Source organism: Priapulus caudatus, unplaced genomic scaffold (assembly GCF_000485595.1).
Source record: "Priapulus caudatus unplaced genomic scaffold, Priapulus_caudatus-5.0.1 Scaffold535, whole genome shotgun sequence".
NCBI classification, from domain to species: Eukaryota; Metazoa; Priapulida; class Priapulimorpha; order Priapulimorphida; family Priapulidae; genus Priapulus; species Priapulus caudatus.
In genome coordinates, this window is record NW_014577596.1 from 203,621 (window position 1) to 216,075 (window position 12,455).

Here is a 12,455-nt window from a genome sequence, read left to right on the forward strand (position 1 = left end):
TAGTTTGCAGGGTGGAGTGTAGGTTTAATGCCGGCAATCTACGTGAGTGCCTCGCTATAGTAACAGTTAAGAGCATTCAGACGTACTCACTTCGGTAGTGCTCGTGAATCGCTCCCCAGATCCATACACCTATAGTTATAATGTAGTCTAATAGTTCGCATTGTTGATCGAATGTCGAAACTTCCTAATCGTACGCTATTTTGTTTAATGTTGCTTGTTGGTTGTGTTAGCTACAAATGAACGTTTCTAAATGCGACAGTACAGTACTGGTATGTGGGTTGTTAGACCAAGAGTGTATTATATAATACAATTTATGGATTAGAGTAGAATAATCATATGACGTTTTTGTGTAGACTCTAGAGCCAAATAATATTATTTTAAAAACCACGCCGCACCAAACTTGTCTGCGGCGACACGACCTCCCACGCGACTCCCGACTCCTCATTTTCTCCGGCCCGTCCCGTAGGCATGCGGATAGTGCAGCCTTTACCGGGTTGCTCTGCTCATCCTGAGAAACGTCGGGGCCGCGAATACCGATGGTAACAAGCTTTACTGGTCTTACTGTTAAACGGACTCGCAATGCCTCATCTGCAATAAGTCTTCACCACAGGACGTCGATCATACGCTCCGGCTTCGGCGGTCTAAACACTTTAATACAAAATTAGACACAACTGCCGGGTAAACCGCCGAGCGTTCGTGGCTGATCTCACATACATTGAAACCAATGTTTCCTGGTATTTAACGCTGTCAAGACTAATTTTGTAAAAAACATGTGCTAACAGTAGCCTTATCATTGTGCGAGTGGCGTGAATATGATGTAACGCCTAGTGCTGCCAGCGCGTCTCTTGTATAATGATAGGCAGTGTTCTTAATTACTGCTACTAAACTTAATATCTTAAGCGATGGTCGAAAATATAATAAACGCGAAGTCTTAATAGTTAGCGGGATTTACTTGGCGTGTTTGACGATTTTATTCGTGTCGGCTATGCAAGATTTGCGTGTGAACAGTTGGTGGCGTCTGTTGAACTTGGCGCTCATAGCGTGTTGGAGGAGAGGACTGAGTGAGTCTGGAGAGATTCTGGCGGGGTAGTCTCAGCGAGGAGCTAGTGGTCGCCGCTGTGTCGGTGCGGGTGCTTGTTCATCTGTGAGTGCCTAGGAGAAAGGAAAGAGACAGGCGAGAAAGAGAATAGAGAGGGGGGTTAGTAGTAGTATCCATTGGTTGGGGTCGTAGCGCGGATGTTGTTCGTGAGTTCCGTAGCGTGTGGTACGAGTAGCGATCAGCGCGACATGCCATTACACGATATTTTGTGCCGGTTGGCTTTTTAAGATTAAGCTCGGCTGGTCAGCTTTAATATTGAATTGCAAGACTGGTGTGTCAAATCCTTTACCCGGCAAAGAAGTAAGAGTCAGAGGCAGGTGTGAGCTGGATACAAACGGGCCAGAGAGTGGAGACAGAGAGACACACAGAGAGAGATTGATGATGGAGGAGAAGGAGCGAGGAGAGAGAGGAGATGAGAGGAAGAGAGAGCGGAGGATGCGGGAGCAGAGGAGACACCTGACGAGAGAGAGAGAGGAGGAGTGAGTGGTGTGTGTGAGTAGAGATGGACGAGAGAGACGATGAGAGCGATGAGCCGCAGCGAGAGATTGCCGTGTGGTGCCGGGTCCTCGCTGTGCTTTTCTCTGACGCTGTAGTCCTCGCCGGGTGTGCCATAAGGATCCGGGGACGAGAAAGAGAGATGAGAGAGAGGACGGATGAGAGAGACGCGGAGAACGAGAGGTGAGAAGATAACCTGAGAGGATGTAGACGACGGTTCGGGGCTGATTGGTTTGTCGTGTGTGGTTTGTCTTGGTCTGCTCGTAGCTGTTAAGGGCCCATGCATGAGCCGCTCCGGTGTGATTCACAATGTGGAGGGGATCGGACGGTGACTGGACCTGAGAGGATGATATAAGAGGCGCAGAGAAAGAGCGGGTTGGGGTGGCAGAGAAGGGAGAGGGAGCATGAGCAAGCAAGCGAGACAACGATTAGAGACTAACGACGATGACACTAAGAGGGCAGTGAGAGGAGATGGAGAGAGCAGAGAGAGACGAGGGGAGAGGAGAGAGCAGAGAGAGAGAGAGAGAGAGAGAGAGAGACCGAGAGGGAAAGAGATAGAGGATAGAGTAGGGCGACCGTAGGAACGATAGAAGATAGAGAAGCATGGCGGAGAGACAGTAAGCAGCTTAAGAAGAGAAGTGGTCGCGCGGAAGTAGCGTGATTAGTCATTAAGATAATTGATATGCAGAAATTAAGCAGGTTCTGCATAATTGATGAACTCACATATTCAGAAACCAAGTCAGCGCGCGAGCGGAACAGCGCGCATCTAGACGATCTACTGCGGTGGACTCTGTGGATGTGAGGTGGGATATCTAAGTTAAACCCTGTTATCCAAAATGATGTTCACAAATACCGCGTCGAAACTAGTGGAAGGCACAAGGATATGGTATTTCAGGAAAACCTTCTCAACCAGGAATGTTCCGTTGGCGTGATCGTTATGAAAAGTTGCCCACGAAGAATGGGCCGTCGGTAACTTAAGCGTCTTAAGTTTAAAAAGATTGGAAGCTCCCTCGTACGTAAGTAAGCAAACAACTAATATTGCAAGACAGAAAGTTAAGCCACTCATCCATTTACCTAGCAAGCACTAATACAGACGCTAAAAATAGAGAGCTGACCACGTGATAACCTAATATAACGCAGGCACAAACAACCTACACCATATTGTGACGACCACTCGCACTCGGCAGTCCAAGCCAACCCCTAAACAGTGGCATAAGTTGCATGTACAACACTGACAGTACAGGCAATGCCACTCACCTTATAATTAACTCACGAATCTCATTAAGAGCAGTAAACCTTGCTTATCAGATCCAGAATTTAGCTGGTTGGAAATTTCACCTGTGACACTTCTCGTAGCCATCATACTATCCATAGGCAACGTACTAGATTTCTAGCTCAGCCAAACCGGAGTCAAATTTTTTTAAGCAGTAACGAAATCCAATGTATAACCGCTCTCTGCTCTGCGAAGTCAAAAGGATTTCTCCCGACACTCTACTCTCTCGCACTCGCTCATCTTTCATAATAGCCCTTGACGTGTTCGGATCACTCATCCTGCATCCACTATTTCAATGTCGATATATGCTCCATCGAGTTCCTCCACTGATTCACTCATTATCACACTGCTGAGGCTCAGATCGCTGCTCTCGAAATAATTACACACAACCGAATGTTCCGGAATATGCACTGCTGATCCTACTCGTTCCACGCACATCGTTCTTCACGTGCACCTATCATCAACCTTTCCATCATCCACCTCGGCTCTTCCTCCATTACTCCGCTTTCCTCTGAAGAACTCGCTACCTGCTTCCGCTAATTATCTCCCTCCCAATATTAGAGATAGGTCGAAGGCCGATTTTAATTTGTGCCGCCATTTCAAATATTTCCTCCTATACCTTGGTGAAGTGAAGGGGAATTTCCCCTCCGTATTTACACAAATCATTGAACCTATTGACCCTTGACTCCAAATTGGTCATCTCGACTGTTCTTTTATCGCGGAATTCGTCCCCCCCCCGTGACGTCCCTCAGCCGTAATATCGTGAAGCCATCTGTATCGTCGGAGCGAGTTAAGAGTTTTGGCCCTCACTGTTGACGCCACGACACGGACGGACGGCCGGACCGGCCGGGACGATCATGCGATTCATAACATAGCTGGCATCTGACTACCGACAGATGAAGTAGACAAAACCAAGAATCATCTCGGAGGAAATGCTCCAATTGGGCCGGGGGTAGCCCTTTTATTACGAGTGTCCTTGCTGGCTTGCGGTCTTCGGCTGCGCGCCTTTCGTATTCTCTCACACACACCCGCTCTTCTCATCATCAATCTCTCCTTCGCGTTCTGCTCTTCTAGTCATCTGCCTCTTCCGCTCACTTGCTCTCTATCCTCTCTAATTTTCCTCTATCTCTGCCCCTGCGCCTCTTACATACATAGTCCGCCCTTCTGCCACTTCATTTCTTATATTATTCTCTCTCCCACCTAAATTGGCCGTTTTGTCATACGTCTTTATTTTTATAAACTAACAATATTGCCAATGAGAGGCAAGAGTGGGATGAATGAATTACGTTATGATTTATTTATAATATATAGTTCATTACTCATATACACACATTCATCCAGTGATGGCGACTAGCTATATAATTTGTCGTCTGATCGTTGTTACCCAGTGTGGCGCGTGAGCTGTAGCCGCTTGTGCAGCAGCAGCGACAACATCAGCGCTGTATGCCACCGACCATTGAAAAATTAATATTACATGATATGAATATTCTAATTATGGTGTCTATTATTCTAGCCTACTCATAGCCTACTATTCTATAATATACTATTCGACTCAGCACCTTATTACTATCTTTATTCGTTATAATGTGCTGCTTCCCTTTTTATATGCGGTATATTATGCTAATACCCAGTTAGCCTATTTCATGTTTTATGATAACTATTTCCGTATGTTTATGAAACTACATTATATGTCTGTGTCAACATCCTATATGTCGTGTAACTATTTTATCATGATGGTAACAAATGTTATTATTGTCGCTATAATGATTCCATATATTTATACTATATAATTAATTAGCTTGCACAGCTATTTCATATGTGCGTAACTGTTATCCGTCCATGTTTTTTTTTCTTTTTTTTTTTTTTTATCTGCCAGAGATAGACCAACATACTATACTCTCATCGTGACTCAGTCCACTTGCTCGCCGTTACGCAACATCCTCACTCGATCTAGGCAGCTCCACGCTCGTGTCTTGATCCTATAATCGAGTTCACTCAAATCGTCCGCTATCAGTAAATTTATATCTCATCTTTTCATGAATACTGCCTGTGCGCTTGTAGAACCTCACTGAACACCTTCTGCTCTCAGTCTTTCACGCTTTAGTCGCTCATATATCTGCTTCAACTCTTGAAGCTCTTTCCTTCTTCTCGATAGTTATACTGGCACGCTAGTGTCTCTCACAGTGACGTAAGGCTGCTCACCTCAGTTCTCGCGTATTTGTTGTCGTGTGTGACTCTGGTACGCAATTACTTACTAAGCTGACGAAGCGTGTTCTACGTCATCTATCGTATTTCATCCGTTCGCTCGATCACACTATACCTATCATGAGTTGTTCGTCATAATGTCCAGAGAGTCTCAGTATCTCCGCTTATTATAACCGTTATCTTCTTAGTTCTTTCTCTCTCTTAATAATCATCAGGATGCACGAGTCCCTCTGGTAATGTTCTGAACTACGTAATCTCACATAGTTCCTCTAATACTCACAGCCGACCGCTCTGAGTCGTGTGGCTAACACATCCAATACCCCTCTCACGTCCCCCAATCTATAGTCTATCAACTCGTATGGACTTCACGCTACTTCTCGGACTGGTACCCCACGGGCGTTGCTCACGAGCTCATCATTTCACTCTCTCGTATCCGTCTCTACACGCTATATATATTCCTCCTCATTATTTATGCTCTGCATAGTCAATATTCGCTCCACCGTCACCGACAGCCCTGACATACGCGCATGATACTCCTGCCTGCCGTCCATTTCTCAAGTAACTACCATACTCTCAACTGTTTAACATCTCTCTCATCAGACGTCTACCATACTCCTACGATATCTAATTATTAATACAGATAGTCACATATATCCTCTCTCTTGTGTCCGTCTATACCATACACACCGCTTCACCCTTGGTTCCCACGCTTTCGACGTCTTTGTTCCTTCATAGCGCGACAACTTGCCCTGTAGCCGATAATCAGCTTCATCCACGCCAACCCTTACGATAACAATCTGGATGTCATATAAATAAACCTACGATTAAACTGTAAAATGTTCATGTGACACGCGGCCACGTTCATGTATTGCTGTTCCATATAGTGTATCGTAGCGCCTGTTATATTCTCATCACTAGCTGCGTTGTTCAGATAGGCTCGTCTTCAACACTCTCAACCATTTCTTGTGTCTTTTGTATTATGCTCCCCTATCCTTGCGTTGGTAACACAAAGATGTGCGCTCCGCTTATAATACAATTACACTCGACGAATTCAGTCGGTCTTCACACAAAGTGACCTACACACAGACCATGTTTGCACATTCCTGTAATACTTCTCGTATTCGCTCACTCCGTCGATAAAAATAATCGTAAGTCAAAATTCGTCTAGAAATTGAACGGCGGCAACGCGTACCGATATTACGGCACCTGATTTTTGATCGGGGTCTCGAGTCAACTCGCGACTGTGAAAAATCGCGCTGTGTCGACCGCACCCCCTTTAAGGTTTCAGATTCCACTTAATTGTTTACTTAGTTTCTACACGCACAGCACGCACACAGGCCACACCCACGGGCACACACAGGCACACAATGCAGACGGCACATGCGTCGCGCCGGCGCGAAACACACACACACACACACGACAGCACACACACACACACACACACACACCACACACACACGGGCGCAGCGCGCGCGCGTGGCGCAGACGGCACCCGTATACGCATGTCACGCGTATATACACACGTATACACACACTCGATCACACCCCCGCACGCACACATACAAGCGGGCAAGCAAAAGCACGCGCGCACGCTACACACACGGCCTCGCCCCTGCCCCACGACAACATCTAGACATAGTTCGAAATAAACAGACTAGGCATGTCAACGATTATCTCGTTGAGCCAATAAGTAGCGTTCAAACGGTGACGCGTGGCCTGCAGATCCGATAGCCATCTGTAGACGATATATTGCTCTGACTATCGACCGATGCGACTGTGCGATGGCATTATACGCTTGACCACCAGCTATTACTAGTCCTGATTGTGTGGTGCCCCGTAAAGTCGCGTCTTCCGCCTATCGCTCCGACACTAGTGTACACGCAAGGCCCTCCCTGCTATCTATCTATAATTATTCGATCTGCGCTTCAACGGACCTTATCCAACGATATATGTCGCACGTGCGTCACTACTCTTCCTTGCTCTTGGTCACTACATGGACGCCGACCTCGTGCCATCAAGGCCCTATCATTGGCGCATCGGTATAAAACCTACACACAGATTCGACGCACCCCCCCCCCCCAGATCCTGTAGGCTCCTTAGTAAACCAAGGCCATAATGCGCCACGCTAAGCCCATATATCCAGCTTCAGACCCACTCACGCGACTCAATAACTACTCAGTCATACTTACGACCCACGGCTCCACCGTCCACAGAAGCACGCAGCCTCACATCACATCTCAGACACTCTTCTCACTCCACTACCACACCACACACACCACACCACACCACACACACCACACACACACACACACAACACACACACACACACAGACACATCACACATTTCACGACACAGAACTCGCTCACACATACCGTACGCACAGTCATGTTAGAGGGCACATCAACCACTCTACTTGGCTCTCGCGGCGCGCACAGTCACAGACTGTGCTACGCGACGCTAAGCTCTCGACATCACTAAGTCACAATCACATCAAGCGACTACGTCATAGCCAGGCACAACCCACACGTTCACCACACAACCACCACACAACACACACACACCCACTACTCATCGACACTCCTATACACATCATCCTCCCTCAGCACACAATAGAATCCACGCCAATCCATACACACCATGCACCTCCACCACACCTACACGACACTACACGCTCACACCTCAGCATTACCACCACTCGTACACGACTTACTTGAACCTACTCGCTCTCACGCCACACCCACTACACAGACTTACTCACCCAGCTCCGCAGCTACCACTCCCACTCGCATCGCCACCGCCTCGCTCCACATCAACACGCGCTGCGCACACACACACGTTCCACACACATTACGCGGCGCACACACACGCACATGCCCTCACTCGCCGCGCGTTATTCTTTGGTCCAATTCAATCAAGCTTTGGTTCCGTCGCTCGGTTCTCCTGCCGTGCTTGCTACTCGCAAGGACACATTCAGCTCATTCGCCAACAGGCACGGTGTTCGCCCGGCTGATGTAGATTGAAGTGTACCGGTACCGGATCTACTTCGTTACACTGCTCGGCAGACAGACGACAGTGACGCAGCCCACTAGATCGTATCATATAGGCGTGTGTGATAACATAAATAGCCTGACCTGACGTAATGGATTTTCGTGCACAGAGACGAGAGACAGCGCAGTTATGGTGTTCAAATTATGTAAATACACTGCTTCTATTACTTTATTCATAATTGCGTCCTCTTATTATTGGTGCATTATAAAATACTCAATCCGCGATTTACTGAAGATATTGATCCGCCTCCTTTATTTAATGATCATTCATTGCCTCCAATAAAGGTTGTGGTCGCACTATCTCCTCTCACTCTCCCACCTCCCTCTATCCATCTCTCTCTGGCGTGCGCTATATCCTGATGCCGCAGAGGTGCCATCGGTAAGAGAAGGACGGTGTATTTTGTCGGCACTCGCCACTTATTTCTCTTTGATTGGTTCCCTTGCTCACCCCCTTTCCCTCGGGGGTTTCTCTTTCACTTTCTCTTCCCCTCCTAACCTACTCCAGTCTCCTGCTCACCTCCCCATTCTAAGTTGTTTTTATTCCCCAGTAAGTTCGCAATATTAATCCTTCTCTAACTTTCTCTTTTCTCACTCGATTGCGCATTGATAATGTGTCTCTTTCTTTCTCCCACTTCCTCCCCTACACTTTTCTCCTCTCTTTTCCTCTAACGCCATTTTCGCCTATAAATTTTTGCCCTGCCTACCGTGTCACCCCTATGCTCGCTTCCTCTGCTCTTCTCAATCCGCTATCTCTTTGCTTTGCCCTTTTCCATTTTTTTCCAATTTCCTATGCGCCTCCGCCACCCCCGTCTCGTTATCTTTCGATCCACGGGTTCCGAGAAAAGAGACGGAAGGATAATTAATTAAAATCGCGCAAACGAGCGCGAGTCGTAAAAATGGTAAAGGCTCTGCTGAACTGCACACTAATTCTCTCCCCCGTGGCAGTATCATTGAGACTTTCTCTTTTAATTCGTCGAATTCATTGTCCCCGTGCGCGTTCGCGGATCGCTCTCTATGCGTTTGCTGTTCTTGCTCCTCACCTCTCTTTTTTTGGCATCGTTTTTAAGTGCCATTGTCGGTTGCTCTTTGCTTTACTTCATAATTTATAATTTTGTAAATATTTGTACTATACTTATACGCGAACAGCGCTACTGGCGCTGTACAACAGTAGAGGACGTTCATAGGCAGCAGACCTGAATAAGCATTGGACAGTAATTAATTAAAATTACACAGAGCTTCGTCGCATACACAACATGCACTTTTTATCCTAAATAACCATCGATTCAATGTCTAAACTCCGCTCGAAACTTTTACCGACTAAATGATGCGCATTTTCGGCAAGTGGTTTGATCCCGTATCAAACACGAAAACAACGGATCTCATCGATCACTAATCATCGATCGTCTAGCGAACATGAATCATTTAAACTATCGTCAGTTGGACAGATGGACAGAAGGACAGATGGATAGATGGATAGATAGATAGATAAGAGATAGAGATAGAGATAGAGATAGAGATAGAGAAGAGGCGGGAGAGACAGTAAGAGCTAGAGAGAAGGGTCGCGAAATAGCGTGTTAGTCATTAAGATAATTGATAGCAAAAATTTAGCAGGTTCTGCAATAATTATGACTCACATATTCAGAAAACAAGTGCCGCGGAGCGACAGCGCGCATCTAACGTCTACTGCGGTGACTCTGTGGTGGAGTGGTGGGATTCTAGTAAACCCTGTTAGTCCCAAATGTGTTCACATACGCGTCGAAACAGTGGAAGGCACAAGGATGGTATCAGGAACCTTCTCAAAGGAATGTTCGTTGGGATCGTTATGAAAGTTGCCACGAGATGGCGCGTACGTTTAAGCGTCTTAAGATTAAAGATGGAAGCTCCCATCGTACGTAGTAGCAACAACTATTTGCAAGACAGAATAGGTAAGCACTCATCCATTTACCTATGCAAGCCTATACAGGCTAAAATAGAGAGCTGCCACGTGTAACTAATTAACGCAGGCAAAAACTACCCAGTACTATCACCACCACATGCACTGGCAGTGACCACTGACAGTGGCATAAGTTGCATGTACAAACTGACAGTACAGAATGCCATAGAAATTATACGATTTAAGGAGCATAAACCTTCTTCAACCAAATTTAGCTTTTGAAATTTCACTGTGACATTGTAGCCTCATACATCCAGGCACGTATAGATTCTACTAGCAAACCCGGCAGTCAAATTCTTTTTAACAGTAAACAAATCCATGTTTAACCCTCTTCTTGAAGGTCAAAAGGTTCTCCGACACTTACTCTTTGCATGTTAGCAGAAAGTACATTTCATGGTCCTTTCATTAAAGCCATAAAAATGCTAGGTCACCGCTGAAACAAAAAAGTTTTTCAATCGCTCCGTCAGACCATGTTCTCAGACAATATCTAAAATCTAACCTTTCCCCCACTGCCCTTTGACCTGTGACCTCCAATTTCGCACTGGTGATGGGTTTCCTGCCCATCACACTATACACCGAATATTAAGAGCATAGGTCGAGCCGTTCAGATTTGTGCCGCCATTCCATATTTCCTCCTATACCTTAAGTTAAGGGGGAAATATTCCCCCTCCGTTTACACATCTTGACCTTTGACCCTTGAGCCCAAAATTGGTCATCTCGAGTTCTTTTTCGCGACCCCCCCCCCCGACGTCCCGAATATCGTGACCGTACGTCGAGCGGTTAAGATTTGTGCCTAACTGTTGACGCACGCACGGACGGACGGCCGCGGCCGGACGATCATGCGATTCTACAAGCTGCATCTGACTACGTCAGATGAGCTAACAAAAACCAAGAATCATTTCGGAGAAATGCTCCAATGGGGTAGCTTTATTACGGGTGTCCTTGCTGCTTTCGTTTCGGTGCGCGCCTTTCGTTTCTCTCACACACACCCGCTCTCTCTCTCTCCTTCGCTTGCCTTCTATATTCATCTTGCTCTCGCTCACTTGCTCTCCATCTCTCTATTTTTCTCTCTCTGCCCTGCCCTCTTCTACATAGTCCCCCTTCTGCCCTCTTCTATTTATCTCTCTCCCCCTAATTGGGTTTGCTACGTTTTTTTTAAAAACTGTAACAATATTGCATTGAGAGGCAAGGTGGATGATGAATAGGTTTGATTTATTTATGTTATAGTTCATTTCTCATTACACACATATCCAGTGATGGGCGAGCTATATATTTGTCGGTCTGATCGTGTTACCGTGTGCGGTGAGCTGTAGCGTGCAGCAGCAGCGACAACATCACGCGCTGTATGCACCGACCATTGAAATTAATATTACATGATATGAATATTCTAATTATGGTGTCTATATTCTAGCTACATCATGCCTACTATTCTATAATATGCTATCGACTCAGGCAACCTTATACTATCTTTATTCTATAATATGCTGTCCCTATTTTATATGCGGTATATTATGCTATATACCCAGTAGCTATTTCATGTTTTATGTAACTATTCCGTATGTTATGAAACTACATTATATGTTGTGTAACAATCCTATATGTCGTGTAACTATTTTATATGATGCGTAACAATGTTATATGTCGCATAATGATTCCATATATTATATAACTATATAATAATTATGTTGCACAGCTATTCCATATATTGCGTAACTGTTATTCGTCCATGTATCTGGTACCAAATCGATGCGCGCACGCGCTAACCGCTCATCCAGCATCCAGTATGCCGCTCTCATTTTCCATCTTCATGAATATCATGCTGTGCCACAAATTGTAGTTTTAGCTGTCACGTATCTAGTTTCTACTTGTAGTATAGCTAGTGTTACATGTAGAAGGTCCACCCGTCCTGTATCGGATATAGTAGGGTTAGATTTGATCATCCCGTTCCGTGAATACCCCCGCTTTCATTTCAGAGTCAGTTTTGTTAAAAACGTCTTTATTTCTCTTTCAGAATAAAGTAGTCGATGTGGACTGTACGAAGGTCAAACTACAGGTTAGTGCTGTTAATATAACATTATAGCTGATGTCTTAAGGCCGTCGCACACCTACCCAAAAATCGGTCCGATTAAAAAATCTCTTCATCGTTTGTAAAATCGGCTCAGCGCGACGCCTTCCGATAAACACCCGCACACCTACGATAAAATCTGATGTCATAATAAACCTACGATAAAATGTAAATGTCATGTGACACGGGCACGTTCAGCTATTGGCTGTTCAATATTTATCGTAGACGATTTTCCTGAGTTCACGCGCACACCACATCGGATTACACAAAATCGCTTCAAAATAATCGGTTCAAAATCGAACATGTTTGATTTGGAACGATCACAAGTAAAATCGTC

General features: G+C 45.7%; 1 protein-coding gene across 1 annotated transcript in view; it reads left to right on the top strand.

Moving 5' to 3' along the window:
* The window catches only part of LOC106811401 (ras-related protein Rab-37-like), an 84,715-nt gene that overhangs the window by 42,419 nt on the left and 29,841 nt on the right, over positions 1 to 12,455 (top strand). The window lies entirely within an intron of this gene.